Consider the following 23,708-nt stretch of genomic DNA (forward strand, 5'->3'; position numbering starts at 1 on the left):
TAGAGAGGGCATCCCTTGGTTCTCGCCTGCCCAAAGGCAATTTAGGTACCCCATGCAGGAAAACTGTAGCAGTTCTTTTCCCCCATGTACAGGACTCTTGGAGCTGCGCCCCCTTGAACAGAAGCTACGTACTCCGCTCCCTCCCTCCCTACGAGGATTGGTTGTCAGGGCACTTGGGGGACTCTCCCCCAGCACAGTTGGTTCGGTGCTCCCAGTGGGGTGGCCCCTCTCAGCGTTAGGGTGCATCAGCTGGTCATCCCGAGTAGGGCTCATTGATCCATTGGAGGTCCTTTCGCAGGGTGAAATATTTGAAGGTTGCTGTGGGGGGTTGGGTCCTTTACCAACTGGGGGCATGCTGGAAGACTCCCCCGGCGGGTCCGCTCCACCCTTCCCCTCCCCTCTCATTCCCCGGGCATCAATCAGTACCATAAGCAGTTTCTTGATGATTGCAATTTCAGAGAGCACTTGTGCACAGGAGCAACAACCGACAGTATGCACCTCCTTCTGTGGTGGAGCGGAGGAGGAATGGCTGCCGTGGGTGAACGGCTTGAGAGCCCTGAAGGGGGTTAGATGAGAAAAGGAGCAGGACCCTGAGATCGATGCTAGTAAGGTCTCGCTCCATGAGCTACAGATGGAATTAGGCGGGAGGTTATCTTCGGTTGCTCCAATAGTTTCGGTGTCCAATAGATCCAAGGTGGTGGCAACAGTTGCTGGGGGTGAACAGACAAAAATAGGACCCGAGGTAGATGGGAGAACAGGGGGCAGGTGTGGGCTTACAATGAGGGAACTGGGTTGGGGGGTGACAGAAACAACAGGTGCCAGGGATGCGAGAGGGAGGACTGACACATCATAAACCCCCACTATGCCTGTGCCAGAGGCATTGGCCAGAGGCATGGCTTCAGAATTCCCAGTATCGGTGGGCAAAGATTCTTGACAGACAGTGTCTTTGAGTTTCTGACTTGGGAGGGTTCCTTTGCAGCTCTGCATTGGGAGGTTAGCCAGATAACTGGAAGGCACCCCCCGCATTCGGTTCCTGGGGTGGGTGCTTTCATACCCTCCATGGCAGATATAGGCCCTCGGTATGCAGGGTCAGTATCAGAGCATAAGGAGGCAGCGGTATGGGGCTTTGCTTTGGGCTTAGATTTGTCAGTTGCACCCTGATGGCTTCTTCTCTTGATGACCAGGAGCTTTCTTGCTAGCGTATACTCAGGGGCTTTGAACATGGACTCAGAGGACTAAGAGCAAAACTTGGGCGGGGTAGATGGCGTGGTAGATGACAGAGAGCCATTCGGTTTCGTGGCCAGTTTCCTTGGCGCAGCATGGCCCCTAAAGGACCTCAGGGACTTTATTAGGGACATAACGGAGCCCCTCAGAACTAACCAGTAGAGAATTGAGCTGAAGTCCCGAGTCTGACCCCCAGCAGGTTTTCACGGGCTCTACGCTGTTAGGGAAGTAGACACCAGCAGTCCCAGGTGCAAAACACCCGTCTGCACTTACTTTTCCTTGTCGCCCCCATCCGATAGCCACCACAAGGAGTGCCTCCCTCCACGGACGCCGAACACCAGAGGCGCCAAACACGTGCCCTTTCCCCGCCGCGGGCTTCACCGCTGCGGGGCTTGAGTCGGTGCAATATGTCCTGGGGGCGTGGCCTCTGCCAGGAAGTGGAACGTCCTTCCAGGGACCCGACACCAGCCACGCCAAACACTGTGCCCTTGCCCCGCCGCGGGTTTCACCGCTGCAGGGCTTGAGTTGGCGCAATATGTCCAGGGGGCGTGGCCTCCACCAGGAAGTGGAACGTCCCGCCAGGGACCCGACACCAGCAGCGGCAAACACCGTGCCCTTGCCCCGCCGCTGGCTTCACCGCTGTGGGGCTTGAGTCGGCGCAATATGTCCAGGGGGCGTTGCCTTCGCCAGGAAGTGGAACATCCCTCCAGGGACCCGACACCAGCGGCGCCAAACAACACGCCCTTGCCCCGCCGTGGGCTTCAACGCTGCGGGGCTTGATTCGGCGCAATATGTCCAGGGGGCGTGGCCTCTGCCAGGAAGTGGAACGTCCCTCCAGGGACCTGACACCAGCGGTGCCAAACACTGCGCCCTTGCCCCGCCGCGGGAGTCACCTCAATCAAACCTATGGACCTTAAAGCAGTGTCTAAAAATATATAATTATATGGCTATAGGAGAGAAACAACCTTGCAGAGTGTTTTGAGAGTTTTGAAAAACCCACCCCAATTTATATAAACAAACCAAGATGTGAGCATGACTGAAGAGAAAAGCCAACAAAATCAATGGGCAAAATAATGAATTCCCAACCTGAACACATATTAACAAGAATTCAAAACGTTGGGAAATACACCATGATAAATATGAGATAACATCCACGCAACGGGCCTGGCTCATAAACACTCATGTGTCCACAATCCTCAAGAACAGAGATCCGAAGCTCAAATTAAAGAGGCGTGAAGCATATATCAGATGGAGCATTTTAAAAGGGGGGAGCGCTTAAGGTTACATCATGGCCCTGGCACTTCTGAATGAAACAAGCCCGTTGCTGCATCATAAGGTCCTGTCAATCAGAATGCAGCAACCTAAGCCCAAAAAGAACTCTAAAACTATGGGGGGCATTATATCTTTAAAATCATTTTATCTACCCCTTGTTTGCAAATCAGTGGCATCAGCAATCACTTGGATCCAAAATGCAAATAGCGATCCGCATATACGTCCCACTGTGACGTCTGACCCCACTGCTGGGTGTATTCCTCTAATCAGGAACTAAATGCGCTTGTCAATGACTGAAAAAAAACAAGAGAGAGTGTACAGCACTGAAATGTATGGAGCATACATATCTCACGTCACAAAGTGGAGCCAGAGCCCGGCGAACATAAGGACAGATTTGTAATGGGAACCTATGAAAGCACAGCAGGAGAGCATAGTCTAGAGGAAAAGAATTTAAACGGTTGTGACCCACCCTTTTAAGCAAAAACCCAGCAGACCCAGCACCAAGTACAGTAATACAAATAAGGCATATATGCAACACAAACTCAGGGCATAAAAAGAGGGTAAAAAACACCAGGAGTCATCTAGTCCATCGGAGCAGCAGGACATCCCCTAGGCCAGTCATATGCTTGAGCAGGGACTTCAGAGACCTTCATGCCGTACCGCAAATAAAGTTTAAAAGTTTCTGGTTTCAAGAGAGACACCCTGATTCCACATTCTTTTGCCAGGCGCTTAGCTTCCCTGAAAGCCCTCCTTTTGCTCACCCTGATCTTTGGAAAGTCAGGGTAGAGGTGTATTGTGTCTCAACATCAGGATAGGGCCCCCAAGCATCTGGCCTTGTGCAAAATGTTCTCCTTCACTGTAGTTTTAAGGAAAGACACAGTTATCTGTTTTGGCTTTGGGCTATTACCTAACTTGGCAGTATTTTACTATCGTGTTATATTGGTGGTAAATTGGCACTATCTTATTTTGGTGGCAAATTAGTGGTGAGCATATTCATAACACTGCCCTATATAATAAGACAAACCTTCCCTGTTTTATAACTATGCCCTATACTAGAGTTGACTGTAGGCATCCACCCAGGCTTAGAACATTTAGAGGGAACCCAGTAAGGTCATAAGTGATGTATAAACTGTGCATAGATTATATATACATTGTGCTAATGACTTATCTACGACATTAGCCTACACCCTCGAAGGGCCCCATTCAGCCCCAGCATGCATTGCTAAATTCACTCATACAACACACCAGCTTTCTAGCTTATATATATATTTTTCTCCCTTTTGTTTCTTATTTTATCTCCGGTGGTAAACACTTTTACCACCGTGATGTAATCTCCAAGGTGTGTCCTAGTTACTTTCCCCCACTGAAATAGTGATCATCGGACACATGAAAAGGAGGAAAAAAACAATATTGACACCAACTTTGCTTCTGATATTGCAATTATTATTTTTGTAATCCAGCTATTTATAAAACAAGGAACAAAACATTACATTTCATGATAATACAGTTATGAGCTCTTACCAACAGATCAACACCGGTGCAGTTTTCTAAGAGGCAAAATATATACGTGCATTGCAAACATTTTTATTTTCAGTTCCCAGTGTGCGAAATAAAACCACAATGACCCAGCTGAAAATAATGACCTATTATTGTCTAAACAGACACAGAGATAATTGGCAGTCATCCAACACTTTCTTCAATTTCACAAATACTTACATAATGACTTGAAGTAGCTGTGTCTTATCTGCGCAACCCTTTTTTTTTACTCCTTCCTGTCTGCAATGAAGCCTTCCCAAGCCCTGCACGATCACTGGCCCTCCAGAGAGGTGGCTTTGGACTCTCAAGCAGTCTAGGACTTCAGCATTTTAATCCTCTCAGCAGCCGGCAGCAAAGCAGACTTCTAAACTAGAGGGTAAATCCCTACTCTGTATGGGACTGGGATTGCAAACAGATAATCAAACAAGAAAACATGTGCCGACTAGAAAAAATCTGTTTTACAAGCTCTAACAGTGAAATAAGTCACTGTGTACTGTCTCCTTATGTACTAGTGGGAGACCAAATCACTCCTAACTGTATGCATCTACTTATTACCTAGTACGTTGACCTAATGGTGGCTCTCTACCCAACAGGGGGCCATGATTATATGTTTATTAAGTAACATATATTCTTGTGTCCTCAAAGAAGCTCTTAAATATGAAGGAGCCAAGACACTCTATGAAAAGCATTCAACCTAAACATCAGGAAAAATATAACATATTTTATTTCTTTAGTTAACACAATTAAACTAATACTCAAATAACAATTTCTAAGTGCAAACAATTATTAGATAAACGAGATAGTAGTTCAAAAAACCTAAAGACAGAATCAGTAGTAGAGAGAAATGGAAGTAAATGAAATTGGAAAAGTTCTAATACAATTACAATTAATATGAATTTACACTAACCCCACTGAAAGTGCTGTCCTGTGATCCCACTTACCCATTTAACTGACTATTATTATTGAAATCACTGTCATCTGCACTCATTTTGCTGGCTGCGTTTAAAATTGCTGCCATAGATCCCTACATATGGGGTTCCCTCTAAATGTGCTAAGGCTGGTTGGATGCCTACAGTCAACTCTAGTATAGGGCTTAGTTATAAAATGGGGGAGGTTTGTCTTATTATATAGGGCAGTATTATGAATATGCTCACCACTCATTTGCCACCAAAATAAGATAGTGCCAATTTACTGCCAGTATACCACAATACTAAAATACCAACAAGTTAGGTCATAGCCCAAAGACAAAACCTCTAACACCTCCCAGTCTCCAGTTTGCAAGCTCTGAACACCACATCCAGGTTTTCTTTCAGCAATCCACAGTCAGGAAAACAGTCTTGCAGTCCACAGAGCACAAGGTAATTCAAATTAGAGTCTGGTTTTTCAGGAACTCCAATACGGCACAAATTGTTACCCCTTATCTGAATTTCTAGACTCATGTTCTATAGATGAAGCCTGTTCATGTCTTCCCTCAGCTCTTGTTCTGTAACTGCCAGAAGCCTCCTTTTCCAAACCAGAGGCTCTCTAATCCACCTCTGTCACACATCTTTCCAAAGTTTTCACATTCCCAGTTAGGTTTGAAAGGGCAGCCTATCCACCACATCATGGGCCACTTGCTTCAGGAGTGTAAAGATACCTGAGCTGTTAGTTTCCTCATCAGTAATTTGTTTAGGCTTCTTTGAGGTGGGGTTCTCAGGAGTCTCAATCTTCTTTTTGCCAGACATAGCAGCTGTAATACATAGTATAATCCAATGGTGAGCTGGGTGGTGGGCAGGTGCTGCTCTCTCAAGCTGCTGCCTCTACGGTGGCCATTCTAGAATCACATTTACTAATTTAAAATGTAGACTCTCTAGGGTCCTGGGCAGCTTCGTGGATGTATTTGACTACTCTGCTACTGCAGCTTCTATTATTGATTCTCTAACCATAGCTGTGGCTCCGTCTGGAGCCGGGGAGGGAGAACTGATTGGGTCTTCTGAACTTTGGGGGAATTTGGTTGATGAGTAAGAAACAATGTTGGTGGTAACAGGGGCAACAATGCAGGAGCTGAATTGGTAATCTCTTTTTCTCTGCTCTGTCTGTGGCCTTTCTTGAAGAAACTCCAACAGTAGTATTTGGTGATGGGGCTGGGGCTGGAGATGCAGTGGAAGATGTGGAAATATTTCTTAGTGTGTTTGATGACCCCAGACAACTGTTACACCAAGAAGATGTTTGGCAGTGGGGATGTAGGTTGTGTACAAAGGACAACTACTTCTGATAATTAGTTGCCCTTGGGGATCACAAGGCCAACTTTTCATTCTGCTAAAACTAGTCTGTAAGTCAAGACTCAGAGAGCAACTTAACGCCCCAACCAAGATAGTGTGTTGTCCGAGGAGTTTGTCCTGAAACTTGGCTGTGGTTGTAGGGCATTAAAACGGCATGTTGCAGAGTCCCAGTAGTGCTCCTTGTAATTATCCTACTCAGTCAATTAGAGTCCATTTCAGATTCTAAACAAAAGCAGAATTTCTCGTAAGTAAATATGTGAAGTGGTCTTATATAGCCCATTCTGCCATTTTGGTAGCCTCACTCACTGCATATGTAAGAGAAGAGATAGACAGACGATAAATGGATAGAAATAATTTATTAGGTGCACAGTAACCAAAATTAGACAAGTACATGTAGGGGGCATAAAAGCATTAGTAAATAATGTATAAAGTGGGGCAACGGTTAGTATAGGGTGAAGCATCGATGATGTCTAGGAACAAAACAGAGCAGTTCAACAATAAATCAAGCAAACACGTAATAAAGTGGAGCAACAATTATTCTAGTGCATACATTTAACCTGTGATTCCAAGCAACACAATACAGTGGAGCAGCCATTAGTCTAGGGGAAGAAAAATACAGTGGGCCAATAAATAATTTAGGGCAAGGAATTAAAACAGTGGGCCATCAATTGAGGACAGAACAATAATATAAGACGCAAAAGAGCAAAATACAGTGTGGAAACAAGGAACGTATGGCAGAACAATTGATTCAGGACAGAAACGGTCAAAGACAGTGGGACAACCATTAAATCTAGGACAGCAAAATTAAACTAAGATGCAAAGGAGCAAAATATGGTGAGGATACCATCAGATCAAAAGCATACAATTATTCTAGAGCACTAAGAAACAGTGATGTGGTACAAGCCAAGGTGCAAAATTCGACTCACCAATAGAGATAATTGACTGTTGGTGTTTAATAAATGGAATGTAGTCTGGTCATGTCTGCGCTCCACTTGTCTCTCATTGTCCTCTCTGGGCCCCGTGTCACAACCACAATGCCTCTACCAACCCGTCCAGGGGCCGTTCCCCACCAAATGTCCCAGCATATCTGGCCTGCTGGGGGGGGAGTGAGGGTGGAGCTCTGCCGGCCTGCATGAAGCCTTTGGTGCTCTACCGAGGGGCCTAATTTTCTTCAGCCAACCTCCTGGGTGCTGTACCTGCCCCTAGCTTTGGGCAACTTACCTCACAGGTGGCTCACCCCACTCCATCCCAGTGGAGGATCTGGGGTGCCCCGGCAGGGTCACCATTGGTCCCAGGAGGGAAAAGCTCAAATGCATGCAAGCCAGGGCTCCAGGACAGATGGGATTGCTCCCCCTGCTCTTGGGTTCCTGCCTCCCATATGGGTTAACTGACCCCCTGCCAAGTGGCAGACCCAGGGCACCGGGGAGGGGTCCCAGTCCCTCCCAGGAGGGAAAAGATCTTACAAGCCCAGCAAGAGCTCTTTGATGGCTAGGGGTGCTGCCCTCTCGCTTGGGTACCTTTCTTGCACACCCACCTGGCCATCGAAGGTTCTGGGGTTCCCCCGACGGGGTTCCTAACCATCCCTGGAGGTAAAGGCTCTATTACTCCCTGGCCAGAGCTCCAGGACAGCCAAGGGTGTTGCCCACTTCCTTGTGCACCTGCCTCGCAATTGAGTGACCTCTCCCCCTGCCCAGGGGAGGTCCTGCAGTGCGCCAGAACAGTGCCCAACACTCACTGGAAGGAAAAGCTCTATTGATCCCTGGGCAATGCTCCAGAACAGCCGGGGTTGCTGCCCCCTCCCTAGAGTGCCTGCCTCGCATGTTGGTCAACCGTGGCCCTGCCCAGCGGTGCTCCTGGGGCACCCTGGCAGGGAACACTTTCCCTCTCTGAAGGGAAAAGCTCTATCGCTCCCCTGTCAGAGGCCCAGGATGGCCAGGGGTTGTGCACCATCCCTTTGGTACCTGCCTTGCACGTGGACCAACATTCTTTAAATGGCTCGCTGACAAGGGGGGGCGTGTGAGTGCCCGATGGCGACTTTTGGCAAGCATAACTGGTGCTGCAAGATGAACCAAACACAGGGTTAAGGTGCTTGATGCCGATGCTCATTGGACCCCAGAGAAGGTATTGGTTTATAAGTCAGAATCCGCAAAGGAGTGTGTAACAACTCACCTGCCGAATACACTAGCCCTGAAAATGGAAGGTGCTGGGGTGTCAGGCCCATACCCGGCGGGTGCTGAGAGGCACTGGGGGACTAAGCCACGATGAGTAGGAGGGATGCTGTCGTGTGCACGGAAGCCCCGGGAAAGTGCTTGGGTGGAGCCACGACAGGTGCAGGTCTTGGTGGTAGTAGCGTGGTAGTAGCAAAGATTCTGACGAGAACTTTGAAGGTCGAAGTGGAGATGGGTTCCATGTGAACAGTAGTTGTACATAGGTCAGTCAGGCCTAAGAGAAGGGTAAACACCTTTTGGAAGGGAGATGCAATTGCCTCCTTTGCCCTTAGCCGGCTGGAAGGGAGTCTGGTTCAGATCACCAAAACCATAGTGGCGAAGATGAGCATCAGCGCGGCATGCAGTGCACTAACCCAAATTATCCCTAAGAAGCCGGCAGGAGCCTCGGGTAGAGTTCTCTTTTCTTTCTGAGTGACAGGGAACCCAGGAATGGGTTTGCCAAGTTAGAGGGGCCTGACCCTTGGAAAGTGTAGCAGTTCAGGCAGCGTCTGGTGAGGTTTTGCTGGTTCTCCAAAATCCGGGGGTGATGGAGTAGATTTTGTGCTGGGCCATACCCATATTCACACGAAGTCTTAAAGGTTAACAGCCTCTGGGATGTTGGAACAATGTAGGTAAGGGAAGTCAGCAGGTCAGATCCATAACTTTGGGATAAGGATTGGCTCTAAGGCTGGGTCATGAAGCTGGGCTAGGTGCGTGCCGAGTCCTACCTGTGCATCCCCTCAGATGCCGTAGTCGCCTCTTCCCGTTCCTCTTCTGGGGTTCAGGGCCAGAGTTCTGCCTCGGTCGATGCCTAGCAGCTGACTTAGAATTGGTGTGGACCAGGAGAATCCAACTGTTTAATTAAAACAAAGCATTGCGAAGGCCCGTGATGAGTGTTGCCATTATGTGATTTCTGCCCAGTGCTCTGAATGTCAAAGTGAAGAAATTCAATGATGCGTGGGTAAACGGTGGGAGTAACTATGACTCTCTAACCTTTCTCAGTCATAGTGACCCTTACCTCTATGTGGTCCAGCTGGTAACTATTCCTGTTGGACGAGTCCATATAGTAGGAGTCTGTTTGGGGATAGGCAAAAAGGATACAACGTCTCCACCTCTGCTGACCATGGTATGGTAGCTAGGTGTACCAAGAGAACTGGTGAATCAAAACCAACCAGTTCCATATGAGGTATTTCCTAGATCAGCAAAACCTTGTTAGGAAGTTGGGGTTGCTTCCTCTCACAAATCCAAACACCACACACTGGTTTTGATTGATAAAATTGCATCGAGAGACAAGGTAGACACAGATGGGCATTGCAGATAACTTGCAAGACACGCCCAATCACCCAGTCTAATTGGTAATCTGCAAGGCATCAAGATCTCAGCATTAAAGTACGAAGGAATTGAGTTCCTTATGATAGAAGAACACCAAGAGATGGACTAGGAATTGACTGAAGACTGCCAACATTCATGAATCAGATATGGCACTCCAGGGTACCTGCGGGACGTGGTCCTGTGACAAGCTGCAGAGTCTGGATGGTTAATGAAGGTCAGAGCCATGGAGGGATAACCGTACCCTTAAACCGGCACAACATCCTTTCAGCGGCAAATTTTTCAAAACCTTCCACTTCAACGTGCACTAATGTACATTGAATTTTTTAGGGGGTGGGTAGGGTAGATAAGTGTTTTGGGGGTTAGGGAATAAGTAAAATAGGTGGGGGAGGGCGGGTTTGGGGGTGGGGTAGCCCAAGGAAATGTTTGAAATAAAATTTAATGAACATTTCCACATTGAAATACCAGGCTTTCAAAATTCCAGCAATGAAATGACATGGAACCCCGTACACCATGCTCTTTCAAGATCGACTCCTAATTTGATTCTGTTGAGGGATCCGGAGTCAGACTCTGAACTTTCATCCTGATGGCTCTGTTGGACTGTGACTCCAATGCGGCACCTGCCCTCGAATATTACAGACTTTTGTAAATGTTGTACATGCATAGAATTCCTGGCACACTCTCTGCCTTGCCTGCAGTGTGTGTAGCATGTATATATGCCCACGCACACATGCTAGAACACAGCACAATACCTGGTGGAGGCACCGGGATTGTGTGGGCTGTACTTTGCCCCCAGCAATGACTGTGGTGTGCTGAAATGATCCAGTTGCCAGGAAGTGGAAGGCTGATAGTAATTTCAGCAGGCATGTCAGTGCATGCAAACAGATGGTGGGTGATGCCAGGGAAGTTGCCCACTCGGGAGGGTCTACAACCACATTTTAGCTCACTGTACCTTTCACAGAGGAGAAATATCCATGTTCATATCAGTCGGGTCCCAGCCATTTGGCAGTCCAGCACCGAAATGCTAGGCAATTCTCGTCTGAACAAGAGTACCGACAGCAACCCCATGCACATGTTATGTCCGGTTTATAGACATTCCATCTACAGACAAAGCATCTAATGCCATACCATCTAAAAAAAGAATTAGAAATAGCATTTAATGCATTTCTTTTCTTTTTTTTTTAATGGGGGCCCCATCCAAAATCCCCTTTTTTAACCTTTAAAACCCATTTTTATTAAACTAAACGCTTTACCATCTAAAAAAAATGCATTAGATTTTTTTAGATGGTTTGGCTGTCGATGATTTGGTTGTCAATGCAATGACCGGATACTGTTTTGGCCTAGTCAGGCCACATCAGTGAGGTGAAGCTGTGCCTCTCTAAGCACAGTGAGCAAGGTGTCCACATCTAGATTAACCTGGGTGACCTAGAGTGATATCCCAAGTTAATACAAATTTCAAAAAACATTCTGGGAGCCCCTCTACCGAGAACAAACATTGAAAAAATAACCGGTTCTCTAGGAAGGTGCCCACAAGGGAGGGTCTTCAGCCACATTTTAGCTCATTGTATCTTTCACAGAGCAGAAATATCCATTTGCAAATCAGTCTGGTCCCACCTGCTTGGACATTCTAGCATCGAAATGCTATGGCATTTCTCCTCTGAACAAGAGTACCAACAGAAAACCCAGACACGTGTTTGGCCTAGTTGGGCCTCACCAGTGAGGTGAAGTTGTACCTCTCTAAGCAAGTTCAATAGGGTCCCGCTGAGCTTTTATACTTGAGCTTTCATCGCGCTTTGTACTTTGTGACATATATGAGCGAGCGGTATGATCGCAACATGTGTGTTCTCCTTTTGACTGCAGGCACTTGAGCTATGGCTTCTGTGAATAGGGTTTTCTTAACGCTTGAAAGGGCATGTTTGTTGTGTGTTGGTCCATCCCTCCCCACGCCCATGTTCCCCCTCATTTTCCACCTTGAATGGGGATTTTGCATGTTCCGCCCCTTATTTAGTACTTTGTGCGTTGCGCCGTGTTGTGCAAAGTGCTCCGGCACAGCAGAACTTTGGACGGACCACCGCAAAGTCAGATCCATGAATCGGAAATGACTTTTTAGAGTGGCACAAAGTGTACTTTTACATGCAAAGTGACACATATATTGTAAATTAGGTCACATGTTTATGGTACAGCCCAATAAAATTGAATATGGTTAATATTCATGGTCAAGAAGTCAGTGTCTGGCACATATCATACTAGTGATTTGAAGATCCACATAGCTGAATTTCAGATGAGTGCTGATGTCTCTGCTGGGTACTGTATGTGATAGCAAGACACAAGGGAAAGATTTTACTTAAGCAGGACATTGGAAAGCTTATTACAAAAAAGTGGTGACATTGTTTTAACTTTGATATGTATTTGCCCTTCTTGCCAGAATCACAGCATCAGCATTGCCAAATTCCAGGCAGCACAGCCAAACCTACCCCTCGTTTATTCACAGCTGGCCCGGGTGCACACTATTGGCTGGCAGTAAATGAAAAAATATAATTTTAAAAAGTGAGTTAAGCTAATTCTAGCCATCTCAATTGCCCTCATATATTTGATCTATCAAGATTCAAACCCTTAGCCCCAAGATCATATGCATCTTTGTAGCACATGCATGAATCTGCAGATCCCCCATAGCAGTAGCACATTTTGTTTTGTGCAGCTCTCATTAAAAAAAACCTTCAACCGACGTGCTTACGCAATCTTTCAGTTGTCTCAAAAAAGACTATACTGACTTTTATAATTCATCTTTATTCATTTACTCAGGATTTACGGGATTTCTCAATCCAATCAGTCACATTAAAGTCTTGCCTCAGGGTCCCAGCCTTATTAACAAAGCTGCAGTGACGTAACACACTTGCAGCAAGCTGAGTTTACAGCAGCACACGTAGCTGTGACAGTAACCTCCCAGTACCATATCATACCAGAGATGTTGGAATGCCTTGGTCGAGTTATGTCTAGTTATTTTTTTAGAGTTATCAAGTACATCAGCAGTTATTTAGTTTGTTATGAGCACGTACAAATGATCAGGAATATTTTTACAGTTTGTTCTTACCGCCTGACAAATGCCACAGAGCACGTGACTGGCGTTGGACACTGAAGAATTAAATTCCCAAATGACAGCAGTCTGTGGTAGCAAGGTCCTAATTAATTACCCTGAGCCTGAAAATAAAAATGTGAAATAGACCGTTTTGTATTGAAACAGAGTAGGAATTTGCAGAGTTTATAGACAATATTAGGAAGGAAATTAGCCATGAGGGTTTTGAATAAACAGGAAAAGCACAATGGGCTTCAACAACATTGTTTAATGCCTGGTATATGTAATGCTTAATGTTGTCCTCTGTGGTTCCGTGTGGTTTATTGGAAATGCTCAAGGTGATGAAATGTATAACTAAAATGGTTGATATCTGTATCTCATGAGTGTTTGAGTTTTTTGCGTTGTGAGCTTTCAGGGACTATTTGTAACCAAGGGACTTTGCAATCACGAGGCATAAAACGTACTCGGGCACCAATGAAAATGTGGTGAGCCTTTGCAAATAGCTTTTCATTACTTTAGCAACACTGTTTGAAGAGTAACAAAGGGGGAGTTTTTATATTAAGTGTGATGCAAATTGTGCATTTTAAAGAATATTCATTCAGTAACACTGGACCGAACTTCTAGCCACAGAGTGAATTAACACATCAGACTGACCCTAAGCAGCCAAAAAAAGTGACTCACTTTGACCAAAAAAACGGGTCCACACCAGCATTTTGTGTTTTTGGTTCGGCCCTTTCAATACATCAATCAAGATGCAGAAGTGGATCAGCCAAGAATCAGAATTTATCATAAAAAGGGGGTGCGGTTTAGCACAGATGGAGACGGAAGCCTAATCTGCGGCTCCCGTCTCCGTGATTTTCCATAACATAATTTACTGCCTTTTTTGCCTTAAAATAGGTCTAATACTACCCACCTTATATTGTAGAGTGTGTAGACCCATTAGCTGTGCTTCCGCAGCCCGAGCGTACCGTGTGGAATCAGCGTTTCCTGGAACTACGTACCTCCGGGGGCACGCTCTTATGACAGGGAGATTGCGTTGCAAGGCAATCTGACACGCTCTGTCAGGTGATCGGTTGCTGTGCCCCACAGACTCAGGTGATCGTGAGGAGATGCGTTTTCCACACAACACAGGCAACTTTGAATTTAAAGGCACATGAAGCCTTTCTAAGGTACAATTCATATTAACAAAAGGAGTGCGTTTTACTCAGCAGAATAATCTACATTCAAATACAAATGACTTATTTATTCAGCAGAATATTATATATTCAAATACAAATAACGTGTGTTTCAAGCTGTATGCAAATCTCTCAATCTCTTCAACACCACTTTTAAGAAAGGAAAAGTTGTTTTTTAGGCTCATTTTTCCTGCACATATACGGACAATTGTGGCATATGAAGAGACATTGTACTGTGTTGCCTTCCACTAATATTCTGAGTAAAAATATTAATCAATGTTAAAACTTTTTGAATTTTATAATTGAATTAACATAGAAGAGCACTTAACCATAATAGTTTTATGAGTAATTCTACACAGAACAAGGTTGCATATTAGCTATCAAGCTGCTCACTAACCTTATGGCTTAACAGTGTAAAGAATCATCTCCCACAGCAAGAGGGATATATGTGCCACATATTGTAGGAAGTGTGTTTTACTGCTTTCATCCAGCACAAGCAAGGAGCTCTGCTTATACTTAGCACCATTTCTACGGACCTAAACATGACTCCAAGAAAAGCTCTTTCAAAAAATTTCCCATCAGCATCTGCTACCAATGGCAAAAAAATTATTCCCCTACGCCTAAAGATGATTTGACGGATCCTGGTCTGCATGCCATTATGGATGAAATTAAATCACTAAAGCTATTTATGGAAGCAACTACGGCAAAACTCCAAATGTTGCATAACAAGTGGTCCTCTTTTGAAACAAGGATAAATGAAGTCGAGAGAAGAGTAACAATAGCGAAGATGTGGCAGGGAAAGTGATGCGACTTGAGAATGCGGTTACGTCTCTACAGTAACAAGCTGAGAACATAGACAACAGAAACAGGAGGAATAATATTTGGGTTGTGGGCCTTCCAGAAAATATTGAAAAAGATAATCCTACCAAGTTCCTATACCACTTGGTTCCTCTGCGTTTGGATCTTCCAACATATATGCAACTTAATATTCAGAGGCCCCATCGTGTTGGACCGAAAATCCCTCCAGAAATTCTCAGGAATTCTCATACCTAATCGAATATAAAGGTATTAAAATCAAACTGGTGGCCTCGGCAGATGATATTTTACTTTTTTGAATATATCAGACAGAGGTTTAGACCACTTGACTAGCATTATTAGACAATTTTCTCTGGCTTCAGGCTATAAACTCAATACAGACAAATCAGAGGTATTACCACTCAACATTTGTGCACCAAACACCACGTTGCAAGGCTCGAAATGAAATGGTGTTCTGCCGGTATCAAATATGTAGCAATCCACATCAAGCCTTCAGAGAAGAATATATATATATATTTTTTAAAATTTTTTAAAAAATGTTTTTATTGATTTGTTAACACAACCAAATAATACAAACCAAACAGGCAGTGCATATTTCAACAGTTTCGTTATCCTTCCTCAATTTCTAATCACTGCTTCCCTCATCCCACCCCCCTTTACGAGTCTATTACTTTGAACATTCTGTTTCTGCATCCTGTGGTACGATCTCCCCTTCTACAGGTTCTGCCAGGTCTTCTATTGACCCAAACAGCTCGGCTATCAGTGATTTCTAGGCCACCAGGGACGCAGTCTCCTCCTCCCCCCCTGTGTTGCTCACTTCTTGCCATACCATGGTTTATGCTTCCGCCCATTTTTGCAAATCTCTCCACCACACCTCCACATTTGGCATGTGGCATGTCTTCTATCCCTTGGCAATTCTCCTTTTTGCAAGCACATAAGCCAGATCCTTCAGTTTACTCACATGCTTGAGCTTCTGTGATCTTGGAAACCCCCCCAACAGACAGGCCCACACTGTGTCCACTACAATCTTGACCCTCTTTTTTTCCAGTTTCTCTTTCACTACACTCCAGAAGCGTTCTGTGACCGGGCATGACCAGAACATATGCACCATGCTGCATTCTCCTCATCGCACTTGGGGCATGCTTGCCGTCCTGCATTCTCAAACCTCGATATCCTCCAAGGTGTCATGTATGCCCTATGCATAATATATAATTGTATCTGTTTCAGTCTCACATTTCTAGATACCTTCCTCTGATACCCCTGCACCCGTTCCCACATCCCATCCTCCATCGGGGCTCCAACTTCCGTTTCCTAATCTAGTCTCAACTGCGTGACCTCCTTCTCCACTTTAAACATCAACATTTCGTATATCCTAGAGATCTCATGGCCCCCTTCTGCTATATTGTATATCATGTCTGTGCTGCCATCTGGTTCCTCCTCTAGCACAGTTTCAGGCCATGTTTTCTTGATTCGCTGCACCATTCTATAATATGTAATGTACTGGCCCTCATGCAACCCAGTTTCTTCCCGCAGTCCCTCGAAAGTAATACTAGAGCCCTCGTGCCAAATGTCACCTATCGTTGCCACCCCAACCGGTTCCCAGTGGTTCCTGATTACCATTCTTAGCTGCACATCTGCTCCTGTTAATGCGACCAATGGCACCTGCGGAGAGCATGGGGACGGGTTCTCCATCATCTGGCATGCTCTACGCCACATCTTCCACCCCAGTAGCAGCATTTTAGGGCGCCCCATCATTTCCGCTCTGGGTACCCACATCATCTCTTTCAGATAAAATGGTGGGCAACCACGCCCAAACAGCCTGGATTCCGAAGTCTCCTCATCAGAGAGCCATTTAGCAACATATTGCAACTGGCTTGCCACATAATACACCTCATAATTGGGCAATTTTATCCCTCCTTTGCCATGGAAATTCTGTAACTTCCATAACGCCACTCTATTCCGCGTGCCATGCCACAAGAAGTCTCTACACATGCTATTCAGTTTGGTGAAGAACTTCTTAGGAATCAGGTAGTGTATATTCCCAAAGCAGTGTAAAAGCCTTGGCAGAACCACCATCTTTAGCATTGCTCCCCGACCCATCATTGCTAAGGGTAACTTTGCCCAGAATTGCATGCACTTCTTGATTTTTTTAATGGCTACTTCTGTGTTGCACCTATGCTCCTCTCCCACAGTGTGATATATATTTATCCCTAAGTACCGAAATGTGCTGACCGCCCATGGTACTTGCAATACAGGCAATCGCTCCAATGGGGCCCCTATGTATCCCCCTAATGGGAACATACTGGACTTCTGGGGGTTCACCGCAATACCGGACAACTCAGCATATCTCTCCATCACTTCTAAAATGTACTGGACATTTTCTTCTGGGTATCGCAAGTATAGAGAGATCAGATGTCGCTCCTCATTCACTTCGATGCCTATGGTGTCATATTGCTGTCTCAAATATATTGCTAGAGGTTCCAGAGCCAGTATGTAGAGCATTGGGGACCACAGACATCCCTGCCTTGGCCTGGTGCCCCTACTGAGCTGCCACCTTCCCGATATCACAGAGCCTGTCTTTACCCTGGCCAGTGGTTCGCTGTACAATATTTCCGCCCACCTTACATATCCAGGTCCTAGCCCATAGCACTCCAGGGCCGCAAGCATCCATGGCCATTTAACTGAATCGAGGCCTTTATTGTGTCCAAGGACACAATCGCCATTTCATAATCATTTTTCGCTGCCGCTCTCAATAATTCTATGGAGTCAACTATGGTTATTAGTAATATTTCTATTTGGGACATAGCCCGTTTGATCTGGGTGTATTAATTTGCCAATAACCTTCTTCAGTCTATTTGCTAAGACAGCAGTCAATATCTTGCTGTCTTGATTCAGCATCGACAAGGGTGTATAGGAGCTGCAGCTGTGCCCAGGATTATTAGGCTTGCGGAGCGGTATTATGATTGCCTCTCTCAGTGACTCTGGTAAGCTTTCAGTCTCGAACGCTTCGTTTAACATTTCTAACAATGGGGGAAAGACCTCTTCCATATACACTTTATAAAACTCACTTGGGAGTCCATCTGTCCCCAGGGTTTTGCTAGTAGGCAACTCCCCTAGTTCTTCTAAGGTAATTGGTGCATCTAGTTCCTCTCTCTCTTCCTCACTTATCTTGGGCAATCCTATGTCCTCCAACGTTTCTCTCGTTATAGCATGACTACTCTCGCCATCATCTCCATATAATACCTTATAATAGTCCACAAATACTTGATTAACTCCCTCTTGGGTGTCTGCTACGCTGCCGTCTTCTCTCTCTATGGTCCTGATTGTGACTCTGGGGGTCTCGCTCTTATATAGCACGCCAAGAGTCTTCCCGGCTTATCACCTCCCGCATTTTGTCTCTCTACATATTTGTTATAATTGAGGTTACACAATCTGTCCCAATATTCTGCACATTTTTGCTGAAGCTTGATTGTCAATTCTAACTTTTCTGCTGTATCATCTTCGCCCATTAAAGCCTCTTCCAGTTTCTCCTCCGTCTCCTGTAAGTCAGCTAGAATCCCACCTTGTAGACCCTTAGATTTTGCTATGGCTACTCCTCTCATCACAACCCTAAAGGCCTCCCATAGTGTTCCAGCCGAGTTCACACTCCCAGTATTTGTTTCAAAATAATTTACAATCTCCTCCCTCAAGTCCTCCCTAAAGAAGGGGTCTCTCAATGCTTCCGCTCGTAGATGCTATGTCACGATCCTCGCTCTCGGGGGCAGTATTGCCATTCTAGAATCAAGGGCGAGTGGTCTGAAAGGACCCTAGCTTTGTACTCTATTTGTGTAATCTCCGCTATCATTTCAGGTGATGTGAAGACATAGGGCCTCATTACGAGTCCGGTGGTAACCGCGGCGGTAAAACCACCTGGTTACCGCCAGACTCGTATTACCATTCCGCCTCTGTGATTCTCGGATTTACCGGGGCATTACAACCTCGGTTTTCCAGGAATCACGGAGGCGGAATGGTGTTAATCCCCATTCCCATCGAGTCCTATGGGACTCGATGGGAATGGGGATCATGGAAACACCGGCAGCATCTCGTAATGCTGCCGGTGTTTCCTCGTCCGCCTGCCGGTGGGCGGTGTTAAACCCGCCAGGTCAGACCTGGCAGGAACATCACCTCCCACCTGCAGGAGTCGGGATCAGGCGGTCCGGAAACAACGGTGGCGGCGGGTTTACCGCCACCGTTATTTCTGGACCGCCTGATTTATAATGAGGCCCATAGTCTAACCTCGTGGATAACTGCTGCAGAATAATGTGAGTATTGCCTCTCCTGGGGGTGTCTCACTCTCCATGCATCCTCCAAGCCAAAGTCACTCAGCAATATATTTAACGCTTTGGCAGCAGGGGCTGGTTTATCCATCTTCCCATCTGATTTGTCTACTCTCGGGTTCAGTACGCAGTTGAAGTCCCCTCCCCATATCATCGCGCTTCCCACACATACACTCAGATTAGTGCACAATGTTCTAATGTACGCCGCTGTGTTCTGGTTCGGGGCATACGTATTGACTATGCTTATCTCCCTATTTTCCACCAGTCCCCTCAGAATAACCATCCTCCTATCTGTCTCAGCTACTACTTGCAATCGCTGAAAAGGGACATGTGGCGCCACCCAAATAAGCACTCCCCTCGCATAAGCAGAGTATGATGAGCCCACCAACACTCCCTTCCACTTCCCGGCAATCGTATCCATTCTCTCCCGTGTAAGGTGGGTTTCTTGCAGCAGTGCAATATCTATTTTTTGCCTGCGCAGGTACAACTTAACTGAATTCCTCTTTAAATAACTGTTGAGCCAGCGCACGTTCCATGTAACTATTTTAAGGTCTCCCATGGCCTATTCGAATTCCTCTCCTCCTCCCACAGGCGCAGTCTAACTCTAAGTTCCAGCCCAGTCTGTATAGGCTCGTTCCCCAATTTAAACTCCCCTTTACCAAAAATGCCCAAACTCCCCAAAACTCCCTTTACCTACAAACACCCCAAACACCCCTTTACCTACCACCTCCCTTCCCTTCCCCAATATTGTCCCTCCCAACTGTTGCCCAGATCCATCCCTGGATCTCAGGCACCCCCGCATCTAGCCCTTTCTGGCGATAGCCTGTACTCGAAGCTCAGCAGGGTGAGGTCGCCCTAGTGGCTATCCTGCAACTACTACTACTATTCGGGGGGTAGGGTGCCTGTATCCTGCTGCTTCTGTCTATTTCAGTTCAACTACGCATTGCTATTCGCTTGCTCATGCATTCAATACTCTATATTCCAGTCCGTCCCGGTTCAGCAAAGTCAGATATATCATAGCCTGGTTTAAGCATCACCCATCCATGCCCATCTATCAGTGTTTTCATCAAGTCTCTGCCATGATACCCCGCTATGTGACAACCCAGTATACATGCAGCAGCCCAATCACTTATCGTGCTCTTCTTGGGCCTGTTCCGCATCTTGTTCCGGGCAGCCCTGTAGATCCAGCCGTGTTGCTGCTTCCTCTGGGGTGTCGAAAAAGAACATTCTACTTTTGTGCAGTACTTTCAATCTTGCAGGGTACAAAAGCATATATTTGATGCCAGCTGCGCGTAGCCTCCTCTTAACCGCCATGTAACTGTACCGTTGCCTCTTGACCAGTATTGTGTAATCGGGATACGCTGTGATGGTAGCCAAAGCTCTCTCAATCGTTCCCCCTTTCCGAAAGTACTCCAGGATCTTCTTGCGATCCCTATAGTTCAGTATCTTGGCTATTATTGCGTGGGGAGGGGCTCCGGGCTTTGGTTTTCTCATGAGGGCTCTATGAGCTCGTTCCACTGTGAATCCTTGCGAGAGTTTGTCAGCCCCTATTTCTTGCAGGTCATGTTCTCAACATAATCTGTAGGGTCATGGCCTTCCTCTCCCTCTGGCAGCCCCACCACACGATGTTGTTCCGCCTCTGCCTTCCTTCGACTTCCTCCGCACGGTTCTCCAGGTTAGCCACTTGCTGCTTTAGTATGTGGACCTCCTTCGCGTTATCAGTGCTGGTGGCCATGTTAGTTTTAACCGCGCTCTCCAGACTGCTCGTTCTGTCCGCCAGCGCCCTGACATCCTGTCTCAGCAGATTGACATCTATCCCCACTGCGTCTATTTTAGCTTCCAAGTAGGTTCGCAGGTCTGCCATTGATATCCCCCATGAGTCTCTTAGCTCTGTTATGGCTGCCAATATCTGGTGGTTTTCAATCCCCTGGGAGCCTCCCGCAGTTACATTTGCACCACTGTGCGTAAACGCCGCTGGAGACTGCTGTGTTTTAGCAAACGATTCCATCATGGATTGTTTGCTTTTGCCCTTCATTACTCTCCCAGTCATCTTGCAACCTTGGTCAACCATACAAGGTTGCTTTGTCCGTGGCGCAGCAGCTCTATTTCCCTCTCATCACACCGTGCCACCAGTGTGTCACTCCTATCCTAGGCCATTATCTTGGGGCGCCCCGTATGGGTTTGCATGCACTGAGCTGTGTCTTCGGGTGGGGTGTGTCCTCCCATGTCTCCAATTGACCTTACTGCTTTTTGTAGGTTGCTACTGGACTCAGTTGGGCCCGCTATCTCCTCAGCTCCCCATACTCTGCATTCTGCCCCCCTCTGCGTGTTGGCGTGGGCCCACCTGTAGGGCGTGGCTCCCAGCTGCTTCAGGAGTGGTGATGGCAGATTAGGTCAGGGCCCTAGGTGCTTGTACCCTGCAGAGAGGCAGAGCCAGTCTCCTTACTTCTTGAGCACCAGCATGGTCCCTTTCATGTAGGGCCTTCGGGTTATCCAATATATTGTCCAACCAGTGCCTTCCGTGCCTCACTGCAATTAAAGCACCCACCTTGTCAGCCCCACTGTCTCATTCCCGCACAACGTGGCTCAGGCCCATCTCATTTAATAGTTCAGGCCAGCTCGTCCCTCCCGCTGTCAGCGGCTGCACACTCAGGGCAGCAATCCTCCCAATTACGATGACAGGGAAGCAGGGTGTGCACGTCTTCAAATTCAGGTGAGCAAGTGCACCAAACTTGTGTCCTTACCGTCCATGTATTTGCCGTCCGCCTTGCGTGCAGGCAGCGCCTCTATAGTATCAGTGGAGTGCCACAATGTAACAGCTTCTTGTCGCCGCAGCGCCATTTTGCTAATTAACTGTTAATATGTGGCAAGACCCGCGCCGTCTCTTTATGTATTGCGGATCCCCCACAAACCTTGTGCAGCGGCTTGAGGTGCACCACGAAGCTTCCTGCCGGAGTCAAGCGAATGCCACGATAGTTGCCGTCTCCCCTGCTCTCCTCAGCCTGGCTCGCCACCCCGTCCACCTTTCCAATGCAGGGTGCTACTGCTTCAAGCAGTGCCGCAAGCCCTACAAGGCAGACGCAGCTCTCATTAGCCTCAGCGGGCCTCCCACAGTCCCCGCACTCCGGTCCTTCACTCTAGCTGCCGCCGCACCCGTTTATGCCGTGGCTTCCATCAAATGTGCTCCATTCCTTATATAATCCTCCATTTTGCACCGCTGCATTTCGGCACGACCGATGCCCCAGAAAGGTATTATCAAAGGATCTCCAACGTCCATTTATTTATCCCTGCTATACGGAAGCTGACTTCACTACAATGTTGGGCCGGCCGTCTTTTATGATTGTACAAATTGCGAGCTCCAATTCGTTTGCTCTTGCATCTGCCTCCGCTTGCACAATCCCAGCGGGGATGGATTCAGCTCGCTGCTTCCTCTGATCCTGCTGGGGGGCACACGGCTACATCCACGCCGTGCAGCAAATCTTCCATGGAAGCGCACAAGAGGCAACCACTCCGCCTCCTAATCCTCTATTCCCGGGCTTTCGGTCTCGCTCCGCTGCCTGGCAATTCGCTCGATGACGAAGCGCCGCCTCGAGCAGTACACCAGCTCCAGTGGGCACCCAGCGAGGGGCTGCTCAGTGTCCATGGTCCAGTTCAACTGTCACAATGGCCAGGGCTTTGTTGTCCGCCATTTTGGGTCTCTTAGCGTCTCCAGAGCCAAAGTTTCATACCAGCTGCACACTGCACCCGATGGGCTTGTTTCCTCCAGCAGTTGTGGGGCTCATATTCCGACGCATTCACAAGCATTTATGGAACATACAGGTCACTTTGCATGCAGTTCCTCGGATCGACGTCGGATCAACAGGAGCAGCTGCACTCGGACACGTCCTACTACATGGCTACTTAGCCACGCCCCCCCAGAGAAGAATATAATTAAACATAACACAGCCAATATTTTAGCCAAAGTGAAAGAATTATACATCTCTTGGTCCCCCCTTTTCTTATATCAGTGGGGTAGGCTTGAAGCTGTTAAAATTATGATCTCCCTGATTATACTTTATTATTTATATATGCTCCCTACCCATATTCCTGCTTCCTTTTTAAAATCTTTAGACACCTGTATTCTCAAATTTCTCTGGGGCAAAAGAAACAAAGGATATCATTATGCAAGCTTAAGATGCATAGAACAGAAGGTGGAGTATGTTTTGCTGGTTATGAACATTACCACTCAGCCTTTGTCTTAAAACATGTCCAGTCGTGGTTTATCCCTACATCTCCAGATTTGTCTAATTGGTATGCTATAGAGAAAACAATGGTCTCCCCACATACCTTTTTGGGTTGTCTCTGCACATAAAATAATAATAAATGCTTATATAGCACGAGTATTAATATCTCGATTATGCACCTTTGATCATATTTATTACCATTAACGTCAAAAAGATTTCCCATTTTATTTGGACAAACCCCTTAGTTAAAGTCAATAAAAGAACCCTGTGTTGGAG

General features: G+C 46.6%; 1 long non-coding RNA gene across 1 annotated transcript in view; it reads right to left on the minus strand.

Annotated features, from left to right (window-relative positions):
• The window catches only part of LOC138491428 (uncharacterized), a 48,066-nt gene extending 34,159 nt beyond the window's left edge, over window positions 1-13,907 (minus strand). The window contains exon 1 of the long non-coding RNA XR_011276005.1: window positions 13,816-13,907. This is a non-coding gene — a long non-coding RNA (uncharacterized lncRNA). The remainder of the gene's footprint in view (window positions 1-13,815) is intronic.
• Window positions 13,908-23,708: the final 9,801 nt, after the last annotated feature.

This window comes from Ambystoma mexicanum, chromosome 10 (assembly GCF_040938575.1).
Source record: "Ambystoma mexicanum isolate Mex_15411 chromosome 10, UKY_AmexF1_1, whole genome shotgun sequence".
Taxonomy (NCBI): Eukaryota; Metazoa; Chordata; class Amphibia; order Caudata; family Ambystomatidae; genus Ambystoma; species Ambystoma mexicanum.